The 23,625-nt window shown below is 37.6% G+C and overlaps 1 pseudogene; it reads left to right on the top strand.

Annotated features, from left to right (window-relative positions):
* Positions 1–5,167: 5,167 nt before the first annotated feature.
* On the top strand, positions 5,168–5,649 carry LOC118830253 (annotated as a pseudogene).
* Positions 5,650–23,625: the final 17,976 nt, after the last annotated feature.

Here is a 23,625-nt window from a genome sequence, read left to right as displayed (position 1 = left end):
ACTCCCTAATACTTAATTCTGAGGTCTGACTACCTCTTTAGGTATTGAGTATACTTTCCTTCATTCTTCCTGATTCTTCTACTTGGAGGAAACTGGAATACTCCTTTCTCCCCATGATCACTTCTAGACTCTCCTTTTGCCAATATCACTCAGCAGCCTCTCCTCTTCTGAGGTTCACTCCATTCAAATTTATAACCCATAAAAGATCCTAGTAGCAGTTATCTATGGACCTCAGAACATTCTCCCTCATGTCCCAAATTTGGTACCTGTCTTCCTCTCTGTGCACACTCCTGCCCTTATATATTAGGGGCTTTCAGTACTGATGGCCACACAAATACTCTGATCTTGGAATATTAGTCATTAGAATGCCTAAATCTCTGCTTCAGCTATACACAGAAATGGTCACACCCTTGATCTTCTTTTTTTCAGGGTTAAGTGGCTTGCCCAGGGTCACAAAGCTAGTAAGAATCAAGTGTTTGAGGCTGGATTTGAACTCAGGTTCTCCTGACTCCAGGACCAGTGCTCTGTCCACTGTGCCACCTAGCTGCCCTTACACCCTTGATCTTACTGTCACCCAGTAGTGTTCCAGTTCAACAATTAATAATTCCAAAATTTTTTACATCAGATAAGAACTTTATAACTTCTCTTCTTTTGCCTTAGCATTCCTAAAATTATTTTTTGGAGAACTCCAGTCCCTTCGTCCCTTTGTATTCTCCCAAGCTATCACTTCTGCTCCAATTTGATTTTATTCCTTTTGAAAGATCAATCCTATAGTTAATAGTTCAACTGTGTACTGTTCTCTGCTCTCAGATCTCTTTCCCTTTCTTCCTACTTGATTCTTACATGGGAAACACTAACCTTGGATTACTTCTACCATGCACCCCATTTGCTCTTGTTCACTTACTCCTTGTTGAAAAGAGCTGGAAGAAATCATTCAACCAAGCTGACTGAGTTCACTACAGATGTTACCTAATCTATATCAACTGGGCCCTCACTGCAGCAAGTCAATCATTTTATTCTCTAAGCTATTCCCTATCCCACTCTCTATAGTGATAGTTTCAAATCTTATCTCTCCTCAAGCCTCCCGTGGCAGCCATTCCTCTCATCCTCCCAGCAGAGAACTTCATGTTGTAATTCATGAAAAAAATTGAGGCTATTTGCTTTGAGCTCCCTCTTTACTTCTCTTCCTTATCTCATATCACTCAGACATATTCTCTTCCCCCTACCCCCAACTTCTTCACTCCTAACATGCATAAAGAATTAACTCTTCTTACCAAGGCCAAACTATCTGCAGGCATCCTTGATCCCAACTACTTTCTTCAGAGAATTGCACCCATTGTCATTTCCATGCTTTTCATCTTCAAATTCTTCCTATCTTTGGCCTCCTGTCCTGCTACCTGCAAACACATCCAAGTCTCCCCTTCTTAAAAAAATAAACCTAAAACCATCACTTGGACTTTGGTCACTATCTGAATGAAAAGCAGAGTGCCCTACTCTCTTACACCTATTTCAGCAAAACCCTGAAGTTCACATCAGATAGAATGATGATCAAGAAATCCAATGAAAAACTACAGTAATGTCTTCTGCCCCTAAACTGAATAATCATCCTTAAATGCACTTGTCAGTAAGAAAGAGGGTTCCTCAAGAAACAAAAATGCCAATGTCACCAGAGTTAAAAGGCTCTTTGTCAAGAAGCGTAAGACTGGGGACTGCAGGGTTCTCTTGAGAAAATACAAGGTGGTGGTCAGAAAGCCCCAGGATGGGGACCTTGGAAGCTCTGAGGAGTGGCAACTATCAGTACCAGGAAGGATCAACAAAGTGCCATAGCACTCAGATTAGGATAGCCTAGGCCCAGAGGCTCTGAAGTCCCCAACATTCTGTCCTGAGATGCCAGAGAGTACCCTAAAGCTATCACTAAAACTCCAAGATCAAGTGAGACTAATCCTAAAAGGTGGAAGTCAGTGTAAGAATGAGGGTAAAACCAAGGAAGGCCAACCACCTCACTCGACAGAGCCTGGTCTGGCACAAAGCCTCAATCCCAGAACTAAAGATGACGATATGAGTAAATCAAATAACTATTTGGAATTATGCCCAGAAAGTTGCTAAACTTACTATACTTTGAATCCATTATAGTACTTCTAAGTCTGTACCCCAAGGAAATCAAGGAAAAAGGAAAAGGACCTCTGTGTACAAAAATATTTATAGCAACTCTTTTTGTGGTAGCCAAAAATTGGAAACAAAGGGGGTGACCTATTGAGGAATGGCCAAAAAAAATTGTGGCATATGAATGTAGTGGAATATTGTTGTGCCATGAAAGTGATGAAATGGACTGTGTCAGAGGAAACTGACCTCTTGGTGCAGAGTGAAGTGAGCAGAAATAGAATGATTTATACAATGATAACAGAAAAACAACATTGAAAGACTTTAGAATTCTGATCTACACAATGATTAAGCTCAGTTCCAAAGGAATGAATATGAAATGCACCACTCATCTTCTGACACAGAGGTGATGAACTTGAAATGTAAAAGAAATATATTTTTGGACATGGCTAATGTGGCAATTTATTTTTCTAGACTATTAAGAGGGTTTTATTTTTCAAATTTGTTTTTTTGCAGAGTTGATGGGAAGGGGAATAATGGGAAGACAGATTAACTTTAAAAATGCATATTGAAGTATTTTTTAGAAAGTAAACCAAAGGCCAACCAGTATACAAATTTAATTCCATAAAAACTGCAAGCAGGACTCAAAGGAAAAAAGTGGGTTTTCCGTAAGTACTACATGAATACCTACAAGAAGTGAAAAAAGAGAAAAAATATATAATAAAAGCTCTGAAGGGAAGATTTGGAAGGAGAATGAGTAACTTTGATGGGAAAATAGTAAATTTTACTTAAGAAATGGAAATTATGAGAACAGAACCAAGATGGCAGAGAGAAGCCAGGAAGATGCCTGAGCTCTTCCCAGTTCCCTTCAGAAACAATGTTAATTTAAGCCTCTACGATAATTTTGAAGCAACAGAATTCACAAAAGAGAGAATGAAATAATTGTCTAGCCCAAGATAACTTAGAAGAACTTCAGGAAAGGTCTGTCTCACTTGGGTAATAGGGAAACGGAATCTAGTGCAGATAGTGTCTGGGCAAGCCAGCAGGGGGCTCTTAGCTACAGTACAGATAAGCACCCGAGGCTCCATGGTCCTGACTGCAGGCCAGTGGTACAACAGGCCAGCTGTGAGGCCTCCAACCCCAGCACAGCAGGCAAACTGCCAGCCTTGTAACCCAGGACACAACAGGTGTGACTAGGCCAGGCCACCCTAATCAAGTGGGCAAGCCTCCAGCCCCAGAGACCCTGGTGTGGAAAACCAGTGACCAGACCCCTCTGCAAGAAACTTGTGACAGTGCCCCCTGTCTCAGGAGCAGAGCTCAACTTTTTAAAATGAGCAAAAAGCAAAAAAGCCCTGACCATAGAAATCTACTGTAGCAACAGGGAAGATCCAAACACAAATGCAGAAGAGGGCAGCAATATTAAAATGCCTATATGTGAAGCTTCAAAGGGGAATATGAATTGGTCTCAAGCCCAAAAAGTCCTTTTGGAAGAGTCAAAAAGGATTTTAAAAATCAAGAGAGGTAGAAGAAAAATTGGACAAAGAAATAAGACTTACGCAAGAGATTTATGAAAAAAGAGTCAACAGCTTGAAAAAGAAATTGCAAAAATTGACTGAAGAAAATAACTCCTTAAAAAATAGAATGGGCCAAATGGGAAAAAAAAAAAACACTGAAGAAAACAGCTCCTTTGAAAGTAGAATTGGCCAAATGGAAAAGGAGGTACAAAAGCTGACTGAAGAAAATAATTCCTTTAAAAAATAGAATTGGGCAAGTAGAAACTAATGACTCTATGAGACATCAGGAATCAGTCAAACAAAATCAAAAGAATGAAAACATAGAAGAAAATGTAAAACACCTTGTTGGAAAAACAACTGACCTGGAAAATAGATCCAGCAGAGATAATTTAAGAATTATTGGACTACCTGAAAGCTATGATCAAAAAACAAGCCTGGACAGCATCTTTTAAGACATTATCAAGGAAAGCCCTTATATCCTAGAGCAAGGGGGTAAAATAGTCATTGAAAAAAACTACTGATCACCTACTGAAAGAGATCATAAAATGAAAACTCCAAGGAACAATGTAGCCAAAATCCAGGACTATCAGGTCAAGGAGAAAAATACTGTAAGCAGACAGAAAGAAATAATTCAGATATCAAGGAGCCAGTCAGGATTACATGGAACTCAGCAGCTGCTACATTTTTAAAGGATCTAAGGGCTTAGAATATGATACTCCAGAAGGCAAAGGAGCTTGGGTTATAACCAAGAATCAACTACCCAGCAAAATTGAGCATAATCTTCCAGGGTAAAAGATGGATATTCAATGAGATAGGAGACTTTCAAACTTTACTGACGAAAAGACCAAAGCTGAACAGAAAATTTGATCTTCAAATACAAGGCTCAATAAAAAGATAAACAGAAAAGAAAAAAAAAACCATGTTATTCAACAAGGTTAAACTGTTTACATCTTGACATGGGAGGATGATACTTGTAACTCTTAAGAACCGTATCTCTATTAGGGAAGTTAGAAGAACTATACTTAGAGGGTGGGGATATAAGTTGACCTTGATGTGATGATAAAAAAAAAATTATTAAGGGATGAAAAGGATTGTACTGGGAGAAGAGGAAAAGGGGAGGCAGAATGAGGTAAAATTATATCATATGAAAGGCCTATTACAGTAGAGGGAAAGAAGGGAGGGGGTGAGCATTGTTTGAACCTACTCTCAGATTTGGCTCAGAGGGAATAACATACACACTCAGTTGGGTAAAGAAATATATCTTACCCTATCCAGAAGTAGGAGGGGAAGAGAAAAGGAAGGGGGAGTGGGGATAAATGGGAGGGCATATTGAAGGAGGTGGTGGTCAGAAGCAAAACACTAGTGAGGAGGGACAGGGTGAAAGAAAAAAGAAAAGTATAAACAAGAAAAATAGGATGGAGGGAAATACACAGTAATCATAATTGTGAATGTGAATGGGATGAACTCTCCCGTAAAACAGAAGTGGATGGAAGAGTGGATTAAAAACTAGAAGCTTGTTCTTCCTCTTTGCCATCTTTGTCCGGCTTGCAACCATGAAAGTCAAGCTGTGCAGCTTCAGTGGGTACAAGATCTACCCGGGTCACGAGAGGCGCTACGCCTGCACAGACCACGGATGGGAAGGTTTTCCAATTTTTGAATGCAAAATGCGAGTCTGCATTCCTTTCAAAGAGGAACCCCCAGCAGATCAATTGGACTGTCCTGTATAGAAGAAAGCACAAGAAGGGACAGTGGGAAGAGATTCAAAAGAAAAGGACATGCCGGGCTGTCAAATTCCAGAGGGCCATCACTGGGGCTTCTCTTGCTGATATAATGACCAAGAGGAACCAGAAACCTGAAGTTAGAAAGGCCCAATGAGAACAAGCCATCAGGGCTGCCAAGGAAGCAAAAAAAAGCTAAGCAAGCAACAAAGAAGACAGCTGCATCTGCTGCTAAGGCTCCTACAAAGGCAGCACCTAAACAAAAAATTGTGAAGCCTGTCAAAGTTTCTGCACTCTGAGTTGGTGGAAAACGTTAATCGTCTACTAAATTGGATCAAATAAAACAAAATTTAAAGCAAAAAAAAAAAAACTAGAAGCTTACATTATGTTGTTTACAAGAAACACATTTGAAGCAGAGAGACACACAGAGTAAAGGTGAAAGGCCGGAGCAGAGTGTATTATGCTTTAACTGAAGTAAAACAAAACAAGGGCAGCAGTTGTGATCTCAGACAAAGCAAAAACAAAAATAATCTAATTAAAAGAGACAAGGAAGGAAACTACATTTTGCTGCAAGGTACCATAGACAATGAAGTAATAACAATATTAAGCATATATGCACCAAGTGATAGAGCATCCAGATTCTTAGAGGAGAAGTTAAGTGAGTTATAGGAAGAAAAGACAGCAAAACTTCCAGTGGGGGATCTCAACTTCCCCCTCTCTAAACTAAGTAAATCTAAACACAAAGTAAATAAGAAGTTAAGGAGGTGAATAGAATTTTAGAAATGTTAGATATGATAGACTTCTAGAGAAAATTGGGAATAGAAAGGAATATACTTTTTTTCAGTGGTGCATGGCACCTGCACAAAAATTGACCATGTGTCAGGGCATAAAAATCTCACATTCAGATTCAGAAAGGCAGAAATATTAAATGCATCCTTGTGAGATCATGATGCAATAAAAATTACAGGTAATAAAAGACCATGGAAAGATAGTTTAAAAATTTATTGGAAACTAAATAATCCTAAAGAATGAATGGGTCAAACAAGTCATAGAAACAGTCAATAATTTCATCAAAGAGAATGACAATAATGAGACAGCATACCAAAATTCATGGGATGCAGCCAAAGCAGTACTTAGAGGAAATTATATGTCTCTAAATGCTTACATGAATAAAATAGAGAAAAAGCAGATCAGTGAATTGGGCATGCAATTTAAAAAGCTAGAAAAAGAACAAATTAAAAATCCCTAATTGAACAGCAAATTAGGAATTCTGAAACTCAAAGGAGAGATTAATAAAATTGAAAATAAGAAAACTATTAAACTAATAAAACTAAGAGCTAGTTTTATGGAAAAAAAAACAATAAAATAGATAAACCTTTGGTTAAGCAATAATTAGGAACTATTTTGCCAATAAATCTGACAATCTAAGTGAAATGTATGAATATTTACAAAAATATAAATCGCCCAGATCAACAGAAGAAGAAACAAAATACTTAACCCCATTTTAGAAAAAGAAATTGAACAAGCCATCAATGAACAACTCCCTAAGAAAAAAAAATCCCCAGGGCCAGATGGATTTACAATTGAATTCTACCAAACATTTAATGAACAATTAATTCCAATACTATATAAACTATTTGGAAAAATAGGCAGAGTCCTACCAAATTCCTTTTATGATACAAATATGGTGTTGATACCTAAATCAGGAAGAGCCAAAACAGAGAAAAGAAAATTATAGACTAATTTTCCTATTGATTATTAATGCAAAAAATTCGAAATATTATCAAAGAGATTACAGCGATTTACCACCAGAATAATGCACTATGACCAGGTGGGATTTATATCAGGAATGCAGGACTGGCTCACTGTTAGGAAAACTATTAGCATAATTGACCATATCAGTAACAAAACTAGAAATCATCTGATTATCTCAGTAGATGCAGAAAAAGCTTTTGACGAAATACAGCACCCATTTCTATTAAAAATACTAGAGAACATAGGAGCTTCCCTTAGAATGATAAGCAGTATCTTTCTAAAACCATCAACAAGCATTATCTGTAATGAGGATAAGCTGGAAGCCTTCCCAATAAGATCAGGGGTGAAAAAAAGATGCCCATTACCACCACTATTATTCAATGTTGTACCAGAAATGTTAGCTTTGGAAATAAGAGAAGAAAAAGAAATTGAAGGAATTAGAATGGAGAATGAGGAAACAAAAGTATCACTCTTTGCAGATATGATGGTATACTTAGAAAATCCTAGAGGACAACTAAAAACTACTTGAAATAGTTAAGTTTAGCAAAGTCACAGGATGTAAAATAAATCCACATAAATCATCAGCTTTTCTATATATTACCAACAAATCTCAGCAGAGAGAGAGAGAGAGAGAGAGAGAGAGAGAGAGAGAGAGAGAGAGAGAGAGAGAAATTCTATTTAAAATAACCATAGACAATATAAAATATTTGGGAGTCTACTTGCCAAGACCAACCCAGGGACTATATGAACACAGTTACAAAACATGTTTCACACAAAGTTAGATTTAAAGAATTGGAGAAACATCAATTGCTCATGGGTAGGCCAAGCCAATATGATAAAAATGCCAATTCTACCTAAATTCATTTACTTAATTCAGTGCCATACCAACCAAAATACCAAAAAAACAATCGTTTTATAGAGCTAGAAAAGAAGAAAATTCATATGGAAGAACAAAAGGTTGCGAATATGAAGGGAATTATTGAAAAGGCCTGTCCATGCCAGATCTAAAACTTATAAAGCAGCAATCATCAAAACTATTTGGTACTAGCTAAGAAATAGAGTGGTGGATCAGCGGAATAGATTAGGTACATAAGATGCAGTAGTAAATGACTAGTAATCTGCTGTTAAACCCAAATACTGATAAACCCAAAGACTCTAGCTTCTGGGATAAGAACTTACTCATTGACAAAAGCTGCTGGAAAAACTGGAAAATGGTATGGCAGAAACTAGGCACAGACCAATATCTCACACAATATACAAAGATAAGTTCAAAATGGTACATGAGTTAGACATAAGGGGTGATACCATAAGCAAATTAGGAGAGCAAGGAATAGTTTACCTGATAGATTTATGGAGAAAGGAAGATTTATGACTAAGAGATAGGGAACACTATGAAATGCAAAATGGATAACTTTGATTACATTAAATTAAAAAGGTATTGCACAAACAAAATCAACCAATATTAGAAGGAAAGCAGAAAGATGAGAAAGAATTTTTACAGCCTGTGTTTCTCATAAAGGCCTCAATTCTCAAATATATAGAGAACTGAATCAAATTTATAAGCATACAAGTCATTTCCCAATTGATAAATGGTCAAAAGATATGGCAGTTTTCGAATAAAGAAATTCAAGCTGTCTATAGTCATTTGAAAAAATGCTCCAAATCACTATTGATTAGAGAAATGCAAGGTACTACCTCACACCTGTCAGATTGGCTAATGTGACAGAAAAGGAAAATGATAAATATTGGAGATGGGGGAAACACTAATGCATTGTTGGTGGAGTTGTGAACTGATCCAACCATTCTGGAGAGCAATTTGGAACTATGCCCAAAGGGCAATCAAACTATGTATATACATTGATCCAGCAATGCCACTATAATATTTATTATATAATAATTATATAATACATATATTTATATATCCTAAAAAGATCATAAAAACAGGAAAAGTATGTACAAAAATATTTTTAGCAGCTCTTTTTGTGGTGGTAAAGAATTGGAAATTGAGGGGATACCCATCAATTGGGGAATGGCTGAACAAGTGGTATATTGTGCTATAAGAAATGATGAACAGACAGTTTCAGTAAAACCTGGAAAGACTTACATGAACTGATGCTAAGTAAATTGAGCAGAACCAGGAGAACATTGTACATAGTAACAGCAACATTGTTGGATGATCGACTTTGATAGACTTAGCTCTTAGCAATACAGTGATCCAAGACAGTTCCAAAAGACTTACAATGGAAAATGCTATGGAGTCTGAGGGCAGATCAAAGCAAACTATTTTCAGTTTTTTTTTTATTTTTCGTGGCTTTTCCTTTTTGTTCTGATTCTTCTTTCACAACATGACTAATGTGGAAACATGTTTACGTGATTGCACATGTATAACCTGTATCAAATTGCTTGCCATCTTAGAGAGGGAGGAAGGGAGGGAAGGAGGGAAAGAGAAAAAATTTGAACCTCAAAATTTTATAAAAAATGAATGTTGAAAACTACCTTTACATGTAATTGGAAAAAAAATAAAATACTATTTTAAAAAAAAGGAAATGGAAACTATGAAAACTAGACTAGAGCAAACACAAATCAAAGACTCTTCATGGTACTCAATAGGAGCCACTAATCTGTTCATAAAGGATCCCTGTGAGCTCCATCTTGACTTAGTTTTAAAATGTAATGCTATGTTTTAATATATTTTTAAAACTTTATTAAATGTTTCCCAGTTACATTTCAATGTGGTTCAGGCTGCACTCAGGAGTACTGAGGTCAGCAGGCCATGGGTTTGACACCTCAGTTTTGAGACAGGAAGAAATATTGGAACAAAATCCAAAGATTGAACTCTTATCTCAGAAACAACTGGCCTGGAAAACAGGTCAAGGAGAGATAATTTACATCATTAAATTACATGAAAACCATGAGTCCCTCCCCATCCCCAATACCTATATTAGTAAGGCAAGATTCATGACCTTGAGGATGATCATGAACATGCCTGAATGGTTTGGAATCGCAAAGTATGAAAAACTGTAGAAGGCAGAGGAAGTATAACATTTATTTAGATTCCAGAGGATCAAATCCAGAAACCAATACCCCCAATTCGATATACTAGCAGTTATAGTACAAAACCATTAAGGCCACCTCTATGTAGTAACAAGGAAATTATAACACAATGTTATAGCAAGGAACCAAGCCATCCTGTAACCTTCCCCCCTGCTAGGGCCTTCCTGTAAACAATCACTCACGAATCCTAACTCTCCGATTAGTGCTCTCTCTGTAGCTCTGTCAACTCTGAGTTCCTGCTCCTTCTACTTGGGCTGAATTCCAATTCCTATAGCTCTCTGCAGATTCTGCTCTTTGATCTCTGAAACTCTCTTGCTCTGTACTCTTGGCTCTGCAGTCTCTTGATGCTGGTTTCCCTTCCCTTCCCTGCTGCCTCAGTGTCTTCTTGATGTCTACTTCTGAATTCTGCTGTTCTCAGTTCTGGGGTCTCTATATACAGTCCTGGCCGGTCTCTGATTGGCTGAATTCATGATTGACTAGAACTCAGTGCACATACCATTGGCTCTGGTCTTAGCAACTCCCCTTAGGGCCCTGAGGCCTTCATGCTCACATGGGTTTAGCACCTAGTAAGTATGGACTTTAGGCCTACTTACAAACAAAGATATAATCAAGCTTTCCCACCTAGGCCCACCTGAGGCCTATTGAATGGGTGGGGAAGAGCTTTGATCACATTAATACTACAATGCCTAGATACAATAATATATTTCAAGACATGTTAAATAAAAATAGTCCAGATTGACTAGAACCAGAGGATGGCCAAGTAAAGGTTGAAAAAATCCACCAACTGCCTTAAAGGAACCCCAAAAGGAAAAGTACCAAGAATGTTACAGCCACAATCCAGAGCTCCCACATTAAAGAAAAAAAAATGCTGCAGTCATCCATAAATAAACAGTTAAGTACCAAGGAGCTACAATCAGGATCACACAAATTCTAACAGCTTCTATTGAGAATGAGGCATCTTGGATTATAATATTTCAGAAGACAAAAAGTACAGGCTTACAACCAAGAATAAACTGGGCAAAGTTGGGTATAATCTTAAAGGAAAAAAATGCATCTTTAATGGAATGTGCCTCATAATTTGGATGTTCGATAATATACAAACATGGAGAGGAGGGGTGAGGGGAATATATATCAAATGAACCTCAGTCTTATCTGAAACAAGCACAAGAGAACTGAACACCCACATAAGCAGTTTGGTATAGAAATACATCAAACTCAACTGGGAAACTAATTAGGATTGGGCTGGCAGGAGTGGTTAAGGAGGAGGATGATACTGGGAAGGGAATAATACCACAAGCAAAACAAACTTCTCGAACCTGCTGGAGAAGGGGAGGAGTAAAGAGGAAGGGAAAGAAAATAACTAGAATCTAAGGGGGTGCTTTAGACTGCCTATTAGACACTTGGGTGATGGCTGAACAAATTGTGTTTTGTGAATATGTTGGAATGTTATTGAGGTGTAAGAAATCTTAAGACAATTTCAGATAATCTTGGATAGTATGAATTGACAAAAAGTGAAGTGAGTAGAACCAGAATAATTTATTCAAGGACAACACAGTTGTGAAGAAAGACATCTTTGAAATCCATAAGAGCCCTGATCAAAGCAATCATCCATAACGTCTCTTATTTTTCCACTTGGCTGTACTCCTTTGGACTTTTTTATCATGCTCCCAGGACAGTACTTTCTTCCCCCTCTCTTCTCTCCTTTTCAGCTTTCTTTTGTGTTGTTGTCTTCCACTAGATTTTAAACTTCTTGAGGGCAGGGATTATCTTTTTCATTATTTGTATTCCCAATGTTTAGCACAATGCCTGGCATATAGTAAAGACTTAATATATGTTTATTGACTATTTGACAGAGGATCTATAATGAAACATGTTACTGACAGAAAAGTGAGGACATGAGATACATACAATTTTGGACCATTGTGTGGATTCACTTATACTTGTTACAAAAAAATTAAATAAAATCTCCATTTTGTCTCTAGGTTGATGGTGGGGCTGGGGTTTTAGCAATTGTGATGCCATTGAAAATTTTTTTTCTAAAATGCAAGAACAGAAACACAGACAAGCAAGACAGTTTTGAAAGAAATGTATGGAATTCATTATAATCTTTTTTTAAATGCAATTTGTGTGAAATGAATATTCATGATTTCATATAAAATCCTTTTTGTATTCTGCTGTATGTGGAAATGATCCTTTTTGATGTTTAAGTTTGGAATGCAAAATAAAGTTTAAAAACTAATAAAAAGATGGAGTCCCTCTAGCTGGCTGTTCATACTGGGCCTTATGAGCTCAAAGTTCAAGGAGGAGTCACCTCAGGGTCAGAATCTACCCTTAATCATTTCAGGCTCAGAAACTTGATTTTATCAGCCTATACAGAGGTGATCAGGCTCTGGGAAATAATTCTTGGTAACCAAATTCATGAAAGACTTGTTAATAAACTAGAATTCCAATTTATTAAATTAAAGAGGAATAAAACTGCAATATAATCAGAAACTTAGTTTGGCTGGTCAGCACATTCTCTTCCCATTAACAAAGTCTACTTGAAACACCAAATTAACAATAAATAATGATTTGCTAAACACAGATGCTAGGTAAAGGAAACTAAGCGATCTTAAAAAAAACTATAATAGCTTCTAATTACTGGGATATATTTGGCTAAGTGACAGATATTGCTATCAACTGATCGGGGCCCCACTTTCTATAATGGTGCAATAAACATCTTAACAAATTCTTATTCTTTGGTACTCCTTTTTCTGAACTACATACAGATCCTTCCTTCTCTATTAGCTTTTGATGCATATATTACTCTGGGGTCAGCAGCTAAAGTAATTTTCCTGAAGCTCAGGTCTGACTAGGTCATTTCCATACCCAATAAATTCCATTGGCTTCCTATTATCTCTAGTATTGAATATAAGCTCCTCTGTTTAGCTTTTAAAGCCCTTCACACCTAACCCCAACCTACCTTTCTAACTTTATTATTTTTTACTTCCTTTTTCACACTCTCTTATCCAGCCAAACTAGCCTTCTAACTGTTTCTCACATGGGATACTTCCTTGCTTAACATTACTTTCCCACTAGCTGTCCCCCTATGCCTGTCATGCACTCCCACCTCATCTCTATCTTGTTTCCTTCAAATCTCAGCTCAGTTGCCACCTTCTAGATGACGTTTGTGCAGATCACCCAAATATTAGGTATCCCCTCTCTTCCATTTTACCTTTCTCTCTCTCTTTCTCTCTCTCTCTCTCCCCCTCCCTCCATACACACACACACACACACACACACACACACACACACACACACACATTGTTTTCCCTAATAGAATGTAAGCTCCTTTAGGGCACATAATAAATGCTTGTTAATTGATCAGTGGATAAAATTTTTAGATGGTTGATTCCCTGAGATTCATGATTAACTATCTCTCTTATGGTAGATTCCTCTTGCACTCATCTAACTTCATCCAGTTTATTCCGATTTGTGTAAGCTTTCATTTCAGAGGGTAACTGTTTCTAACTTTGTCTCATACATTATGTCTCAATATTTCACTGAATGGGTACCTCTTCTAATTTTATAGATTATAGCTCATACACACCTCATTTTATTCATGACCTCCCATAAATATTCCATACAGGACCAACCTCACACACTGGATATATTCCTCTTAAGTCTTTTTACCTTTCCATAGGCACAGTACTGGATTAGTTCTTACTCTTGCTACATGAGTACTCTATCTCCTTTTCCAATCATACATTTCTTGAGTAAAAAATTCATTACCACTACTTGTGAATAGCAAAAATAATATATACACATACATTTATATATATGCGTTTACATACATACTATGTGGGAGGACTAGCACCTCTGATATGAGGGCTTGTTGAACTCTTTTCAGGGCTCCTCATCCACCTTTGGTGCCCACCTTTACCCAACTCTCATTTGTGGCTTCAAGAAGCTGTAACATGTGAAACAGGCACATCCTGGTAAACCATCTTGACAGAGGGGCTAAGCCAGGTTGAAGGTAATCAACAGACTTCAAGCCCATTGGTGAGTTAGGAAGATGTCTATCCCAAGCATGTGAAGACTTTTCCTGGTGAAATGGGCAGATGAGAACAATTTGCTCCAGTGGCCATGAAGGTGGCTGAAGCAGATGCAGCAGAGTGCTTAGAGCTCGTTCAGGGTTCCTTGGTCATCCACTGTATCCTGGGCCAATGGAAGTTGTCTTGACTTTTGTCCTGCCACTGGACTTCAATGACTCAGGAAGAGAGAGTGAGGCTGATGAGTTTGTGCAATTCTGCTTCACTTAAATCCAATTCGCTCCCAAGTCAAAACATCACCTCGTGATGTATTGGTCCTCTTCAAAAACCAAAAGATTGAACAACAATAATCTGCCCTTGCTAGGATATTTGGAAAAAAGCAACCAAGAAGTCTGGAAATGTCATTGATTTCCTAAAAGTTCACTTTCACTTTTAAGCTTTTAAAATGTGATAAAACTGGCTAACAAAATCACAAGTGTGTTTGTATTGTATAGATGCACATATATTGATGAGGGGTGAGGTTGGGTTTTCTTTCAGAGATGGAAGACGTACTTGTTTAGCCAAATTGAGCTGATCTGGGGGTTGAACTTGCTCCAGAGGAGCAAGGAGTAGGGTGGGGCATTTGACATTTACAAGTATTGAAAAAGAACAGGAGATCAAACATACCTGAGGTACTGGTGTATTCATTCTTTTTCTGTATACTGGTATAAGGGAGTACTGTCCCTTTAAGGTAGTGTTCTTTTCATACAAAGCTGTTTAGAAAAAGCACTTTTGCTTTTTAGAAAAAAAATTATATAAATTGGTAAAGAATGTATTCCTGAAAGGAATAAGAAAATTAATTTTTAAAAAAGCTTTTAAAATACGTATGTGAAGGAAGTTTTCAGGTGAGATTTGAGCAGTTTTAGGCAGAAAGTGAACTGTGGTATTGGTTTAAGTAAATAATATGAGGTTAATGCCTCATCCGAACGTGTTTGATGGTTTAAAGGGGGCAGAGAAAGAATTTTATTAAAAGCTAGAAAAATGTGGCTACAAAGAAACAATTAGACCATGTTGAGAACCTAGAGCTGTAGGGCATTAATAGTCTCTTGGCTTATCTGTACATAACTATTTTAAGACTTAAAATGATAAAACTAAGAAAAATGAGAAATATAACTAATTTGAAAATAACATATGACTTAATAAGGTCTGTTGATTTTACAGGGGAAATTTCTGAGTGTAAATCTCTGAGTGCCAGGAAGCATTCACTATTTAAACTACTGAAGGAAAGAGGCTGAGGCTGAGTTTAAAGAGTAAAGAACCTGGCAGATGAAGACTGAGAATGTCAGATGTTTGAAGAGATTAGTAATAAAAGAAGTCCATTGACAAGTAGACTTTGGCTGCTAGTTCCTGACTGGCTAAATAAAGATTGAGGGTTCTAGCTACTATCTTTCAGTGCCACCTAGAACTTAAGAGACAAAAGCTTCTCAGAAACATCCCCCTCTGGTTTGACAGTGAAAAACCTAAAGAGGAAAGACATCTTGCAGTTCCTTTGTTGTATAGGAAGACATGCTGATATTTAATTGGATGACATAGAATCCTGGTGAGTGAAGACGGTTTCCCTTGCTCAGAGAGTAAAAAAATTAGCTGTTTTGCTACAAGTTCTGTTTGTTACAATTTGAAAGAACGAAACAGCATCCTGATAAGTGAATAGCCCATTGGTCTGGTCTTTACTGCTGAGAGGTGGGACTTACATTAAGGCTCTGAGAGGTGAAAGGACAAGCCTGATGAGCTTTGGATGGAAGTGCCATCCAAATTAATAGAATAACATTTTTTCTAATGCCCTTTTAATGGTGATCATACGTTGAAAGAGCTTGTAAATGCTACATCTGTTCTTGAGAATAGAAGAGAATTTGACAAGCTGGAGAGCAGTGAGGACCAATAGATAGTCAGTTAGCAGAGAAGCTGCTTTTTGTGATGTAAGTATTTTCTATTTGACCAGTGACATCAAAGCCTGCAACCCAGAGTTACCAAAATCACGTGAGTTTTCCTTCCTAATGTGTTTATTTGCCAAGCTTCTATAAATGTGTGCTCATCCTCCCCAAAGAAATTGAATGCATTGGGAGAGTGCTACCCAGATTTATATGAAGATTGTAATACATTTCCTTTAATATGTGTGACATTTTTTCTTTTGCATTTTTGCTAAGTTAAATGGCTATCTTTAAGATCTAAAAGTATCATTATTGTGAGTGGTCAGTATAAATGGAAATGCATCAGTTGGGGCTCAAGAGTTAAAGCAGTAAGCCAAGGAATGTATTTCCCCATAACAGGTTTATGCCTAGAACCATGAGAGAATTTGATTGTAACCACATAGTGATGTCCTTTGATAAGTATGAGAGCAGGTTGGCATAAACAAGCCAGCTTAAAGATGAATTTTATAGTTCTTTGGCTTAAAGGGAAGTGCTATCCAAATCCATTTTCTTAACTAAGGTGTAGGTGTCTATACCCCTAGGTTATAGGTATAAAGTGCTGTAGGGTAGATGACCACCCCATGCTCACATTATGTTAGGCTAAAAGCAGAGCTAAAGACAAAGCCACTTAACCTGAGATCAATTTGGTGACTAGCATGGCACTTTGAATTTCAAATAAAAGCTTAACCTCCAAGAGGAAGGGAAAAATCAAAGGGACCAATAAGAAATCTTCGAATTTGAGCTCATGTATCATCAGCCTAATCATTATTAGGATACCTTAGTAGTCCACAGAAGCTACCAGTGCCTAATCTCAAGCAGTCCCCCTAGAGTTTAGATGATCAGATATCTTGTCAGCTTCTTTTAAGGTGATTATATGGATAGGGATTGGACCTGTGATTTAATTAGTATTGGTAAAATGATGCAGAAACTCCCTCTACCAATGAAAATCAGCACCTTCCCTGAAACTTATTGTCTTAAGAGAGTTGTTGAGGGCACTGAGAGGATAAATGACTTGCCCAAGGTACTAAGTAGCAGAGCTGGAATCAAACTCGGGTAACCTTCTTATTCTAAATCTGTCTTATTTAACACACAACTAATAATTTAGATGATAGGGTGAAAAAGATCTCAATAGCTTAGAACAAAAGGATGAACACAGTTGAGCTATAAGTAGGGCAGGGTGACAGGGATTTTCCACAGGGAACCAAAATGTAGAGGATATAAAAATATACACCAAATAAGCATCTAACCCCACTTTACTTCTCCCCAGAACTAGCCTTGATGTGTCCTGGGTCTTTCTGACTCCAAGACCAGCTCTCTATTCACTATGCTATGGTGCCTCTTGAGCAGTCTTTTGAGATAATAATGAATTTTAAATTATTTTTCCATTAATGCAATGTATTTTATCAATAGCTTTTCTTGCATTTCTAGGACAAATTCTAGTGGATAAGTCTCCACTATGTTATTGCATTCTGTCTGCTAAGATTTTATTTACTTTTATATTTATGCTTATGAGTGAGATTGCCTATGGTTTCTTTGTCGGGGCTGTCCTTTTCAGGTTTGGAGGTTAAAGCTATATTTGCTTATAAAATGAGTTGGGTATCATTCCATTCTTTTTTATAGTTTAGAAAATTTTATATATGTAAGAATTTGAAATTTTAGAAAAAATTCTCTAATGTATTCAGGGTTAGGGACCCTTCTGGGGGATAATTTATTTATACCTTTTTCTATTTCTTCTGTTAATGGTTGGTCATTTCAAGCTTTCTGTTTCCTATTTGATCAATTTTGAGATCTTCTATTGTTATAGTCACACAGTTTTTAAACTATTGAAAAATATTACTTTAACTGTTGGTATTCTAAATGCAAAATCTGTGTCGCACAAACTAGGAGTTAAAATACTATTAACTTTCCCCTTGTTGACTTTCCCCAATATAAACAAAACTGTATGAAATAAAAGGTAATGTGAAGACGGCTTACAGCTCTTAGGGAAGTGAATAGAGAAGAGGAGTTATTTTGTTGTTTGAAAACAGCAACAACAACAACCACTCTGATGTACTTAGTAAATACAGAAAAGTAGAAATTCTATGTTCTGCATTCTTAGAAAATAGCACAATAAAATGTTTTCCCATCTTAAATATTGCCTGGGGTCAGGAAGGAAATCAAAACAGTACAAAATATTTTGAAAATGACCAGAACAGAGACACTATACATCAAAGTGTATGGGAAGCTGCCAACCTAGTACTTAGGGAGAGATGTATTGTTCTAAATGTCCAAATGAATAAGAACAAAACATGCAAGAGAGAAACATCATGAATTAAGTCTGCTTTAAAAATCTATGTTGGAGCAAAAGGAAGATCAAAGAAAGAATGAGACCGTTGCTTAATGGTGATGGGATAAGGCTAGTGAGTGATGAGGAAAAAACAGAGCTATTGACCTCTCGCTTTGTTTCTGGGTTGTTGTTTGTAATTGCTGAAGAACATGATTTCTGGATTAAGCTGGAGACAGCAAAAATGGTTAATATGTAGTTGACCTCCAGGATAAGTGAGGAGATTGCTAACATTTATCTAGTGCTTTGAGGTTTGCAAAGCACTTTTCATAGATCATCTCATTTGACACAACAACCCTGTGAGGTAGATGCTATTATTAGAGATCCTAGATGCATGGATAGAAAAGAACTCGGAGATAATTGAGGCCAAACCTCTCATTTTTCAGATGAAGAAACTAAGACCAAAAAATGAAGTGATTTTCCCAACTTTATAATATTGGGGCTGGGATCACACCCAGTAATTCTCTTACTCCAAATCTGTCTTAGCTAACACATCATAATATAGTAGGTCTCAATATCCTAGAACAAGAGGATGATTCCAGTTGAGTTGTAAGCAGGGTAGGGTGACAGAACTTTGCCCCAAGGGACCAAAATGTAGAGGGTATAAAATTTACATCAAGTAAGCATCTAGCCCCACTCTGTTTCTCCCTAGCACCAACCTTAAGGTCTTCTCAATAGGTATATTTGTTGCCATTTGCTCTAGGCAAAATTGTTAGTTTTGAGGCAGAATCTAGTTACTAGATGTATGATGATCTCAATAGGGGAAGATGTAAAGTTTACACTTGGGTTCCAAAAATCAGCTTCACAAGTACAGATTATAGAGAAAGCATAGTCAGACAGCTCCTTCCCTTCTCTCCTCTCCTTCCTCCCTAATCCTCTCACTTCTCCCCCTTTCCCTCTCTCCTCCTTCTCTCTTCTCTCTTCTTCCCTTTCTTCCTTCTACCCCTTCTTTTTCCTTCTTCCTCCATCTCTCTACTCCTTCCTTCCTTCCTTCCTTCCCATCTTTCCTTCTCTTTCCTTCCCTCCCACCTTTTCTCCTTCCTTCCCACTTCCTTTCTTCCTTCAATTTTCTTTCTATACTTCACACTGTTCCACATTCTTTGTGATGGCAGAAATCTTGTTTCATTAACTGAAAGGGGTTAGACAGATGTTGAGATTGCCACAATTATAAGATTCCTTTCCAAACCTCTTTCCAGTTCAGGGGGCTAGAAAATGGAATGATTGCAGATTTGCAAGGGATAATGGGGCATCAGGACATAGGCAGAGGACTAGGGTATACGGCAAGGGGCAGATGAGAGCCAGGCTAGTTGCAGTGAGTGCTAGAGCGTGGAAGAAGAAATAGTGATTGTGGTCAGTAAATTCAGAGGTTGGAGCCCTGATTGTTACATTTGTAGTATACATTTTGGTGTAAGAAGATGTCGATGGACAGATACAAAACCTGGAAGCCCATGGTAGTGCATTCCTGTAGTTACATGATCATAGTAGTACAAATGAAATGTAGTTGTTAGTATCCCCCACACAATGTTTACCTTTATAGATCCATCAATGATTGGGGCTATATAGCTTACCTAAATTGTGGGCAGCTGTGCTCAACTCCAGTTTTCTGTTTTCCATAGAGTGTTTAGAGTCTGAGGGGTGGGGAAGGAGAGAGGGGAAAGAAGAGGCAAAGCACCAGAGCAACTGGCAACCTAAAAATTATTATATATTTACATTTTAAAAAAATCAATTTTGCATCTAGAGAATGAAATGGAATAATGATTTAGTTATTGTATTTACCAAACTAATTGGAACACGTACTTATGAAGGCACTGCATGATGAATCATCCTCAATTCAACAACTTAATTGTGGGTAGTTGGCTATTTATGGGTATTTTTTGCCATGCTGTATTAGGAGGAGGATAATCATCAGCATAAACAAACATTTAAATTGTTTGGTTTAATTGAAACAACCAGCTTATGTATTCTGGATATTTTTAAGCAATAAAACATGTTCAATTATTTTTAATAAAATAAATATTTTAAGATGAGCATTTATTTTTAGAGGCAGCATGGCATAGTAGATACAGGACCGACTTGCAGCCAGTAAGACGTGGTTGAGTCTTGCCACTGACACCTGCTGACTACGTTACCATGAGCAAAGTCATTTAACCTTTCAATGCCACATACAACTTTCTAATACTGTAAATTACAGAGCAGTTATTGGCCTGCATTGAAGGAGGGAACTTTCCACATAGGTAGTTGATGAAATCAAAGGTTCAGATCCCCTTCTGTCCCTACAAAAGCATTAAAAATTAACCATAAGTTTAAATTGTTATTAAAAACCCCAAAACTTAATGAATCACTTGGGACAGCTAGGTGGCACAATGGATAAGAGCTCTGGCCCTGGAGTCAGGAAAACCTGAGTTTAAATCTGGCCTCAGACACTGATTAGTTGTGTGACCCTGGGCAAGTCACTAAACCCTGTTTGCCTCAGTTTCCTCATCCATAAAATGAGCCGGAGAAGGAAATAGCAAGCCACTCCAGTATCTTTTGCCAAGAAAACCCCAAATTGGATCATGGAGAGTTGGACATGACTGGAATGACTGAACAGCGTATCAAAATGAATCATTTTAGCTATGAGAAATTTCAGATATTGGATTACGCAGGTAACTCTTTTTTTTCCTCTTCTCTTTTTTCTGTTTGTCTTTTGTTGGGAAATGTCCTAAACATCTTTTTGATGCTTTGATAAGATTAAGACTGAGTATTGATTTGCTGATAATCATTCTAAATAACCTATAGTGGAACGCCAAAAGCAAATCCAGCTGTGGGAAAAATTATGGAGTGGATCGGGGTTTTCTTTACCACCTTCCTATCTCCCCTTTCTGTTCCCTATTCCCCAGCACCCAGACCTTCCTCCCCTACCCAGGGTTGGTCCCCTCATTACAGTGCTCCATCTGGGGAAAGTGGGGCCTCCTTTCAGGGGGTGGTAATTTATAACATAGGCATAGCTCTCTCCTCTCTCCTCACTTGTATATGTCAGGTGGTCAGTTCCTCCACAGCCTGCTGTCTGTCACTCAAAGTGACAGCTGCTTAACCTGATAAACCAATCTGTTTGAGATGTGAATGGCCGCCCAATGGATGAATGTGTTACTCCTTCTCCAAGGTATTTGTATTTTAACGAGAAACTCCTGGTTTAACAAGAATTTAATACGAATCCTGCTGTCTTAACCTAGAGTAAGGAGTCTTAAAAGTAGAATTGGAGAAATTGGCCATCTGGGGTGGGGGAGATCTTGATAGCCTGTGTTTCTGGTTGTTCTTCAAATCACGTCACGTAAGTGGCTTCCAGCTCCGCCTGTATGAGGCCACCCTTTCTCATCTATTTATAAAACTCTTCTAAAAATGCTGCATGAATATATTGTTTCAGTTGCCGTGTAATTAGAAGGTATAATCCTTGTTCCATGATGACAGCTTGGAGCACTGGCCGTCTCCTGTGTCTGCAATGCTCTGATGAGTCTTCTCTGGCTCCTACTTTCTTTGGCTTCCTTCAAGACCCAGCTCAAATCCCACCTTTTGCAGGAGATCTTTCCTAGTCCCCCCAACTGTTAATGCCTTCCCCTTTCCAGTTACCACCATATGCTTTGGGTATATGTTGTATGTTTACATGTTGTCTTCTCCATTAGAATGTAAGCTCATTGAGTTCAAGGACTGTGTCAGGTTTTGTTTGTTTGTTTTTTGGCTAGGTAGTGCATTGGACAGAGTGCTGGGCCTGGAGTCAGGAAGATCTGAATTCAAATGTGGCCTCAGACACTTACTGGCTGTGTGACCCTGGCCAAGTCACTTCATCTCTGTTTGCCTCTGTTTTCCTCCTCTGTAAAATGGGGATAATAATGGCACCTGTCTCTCAAATGAGATAAATTTCAAAGCACTTGGCACAGTGCCTGGCACACAGTAAAAGCTACGTAAATGTCAGCTACCATTATTACTATTATTTTTATCCCCAGAATTAAGACCTGCCACAAAGCAAATACTTAATAAAGGCTCGTTGACTAACTGAGGAGACTTGAAATTTTCCCCTCCACCACTTTCTATCCACATGGCAAAGTTACTTCACCAACGCCAACGTCAGTTTCCTCATCTGTAAAATTGTCGAGTTGGATTAGATGTTCATCAGTCATTGGTTTAGATCTAGAAGGGGGCTGTAGAGGTCCTCTAGTCCACTCTCTCCCTCTCCCCTAAAGCTGAGACTCTGAGAAGTTGTGACTTAACCTTAAGTCATGTAGATAGCAAGTGACAGATTCAAACCTTCAGTCTCAAGGCCACATGTGACCTCCTAGGTCCTCAAGTGTGGCCCTTTGACTGAATCTATACTTCACAGAACAAGTGAATCTTTGTTCTGTAAGTTCCCCACTCCTGCTTAGTAGTCTAATCCATAGTGATTTAGAGCATTTTTATATGATTATAAATTGTTTTGATTTCTTCATTGGAAAAATGCTTGTTTATATCCTTTGACCATTTATCAGTTGGGGAATGGCTTATATTCTTATAGATTTGACAGAATTCTTTATATATTTTAGAGTGATATTGGGTAAAGTTGCCACCTTCAAAAAAGTGATGGATGAATAAAAAAGGTATACAAATAGGACAAATTCTCTGAAAATATACTGCTTCCAGTTCAGTGCTTCCTAAATGTATAAATAAATAGCATTTAGCTGTATCTGAAAATACTAGCACTTAAGCCTTTATATACATAGACCCTTATGCTGTTAAGTCATTGTTCTTTAAATGGCAACTGAAAATATTATTTTACTACTAAGCCTCTCCCGTAATTTAAACATGAAAACTATGTTCAATGTGTATAGTATGGTTTTCTAAGAGAATAGGCCTGAGCTGTGGAAGGAAGGCAGCCTAGTGTAGTGAGGAGAGTATTGGACCTGGAATCAAGAAAACCTGAGTTCAAATCCTGCCCCAAGTAGCTCTCTAAAACTTATCTACCAAATTACAGAGAGGAGATAAAAAGTGGAAGGATGACATTTTTATTTGTTTGGTGTTTTAAAGAGGCCAGGGAAGAAATTTTGTTTGTCAAAAAAAAAAAAACTAAAGAAATATGACTATAAAGATACCAAAGGAATGGAAGGTCATGTTAAAGATTTAATTTAATTTAATTTTAAAATTTTCTGAGACAGTGTCTATCTTGCCTAGGCTGGA

This window comes from Trichosurus vulpecula, chromosome 8 (genome assembly GCF_011100635.1).
Source record: "Trichosurus vulpecula isolate mTriVul1 chromosome 8, mTriVul1.pri, whole genome shotgun sequence".
Taxonomy (NCBI): Eukaryota; Metazoa; Chordata; class Mammalia; order Diprotodontia; family Phalangeridae; genus Trichosurus; species Trichosurus vulpecula.
Note: the sequence above shows the minus strand (reverse complement) of the source record. Positions and strands in the feature narration are given on the sequence as shown.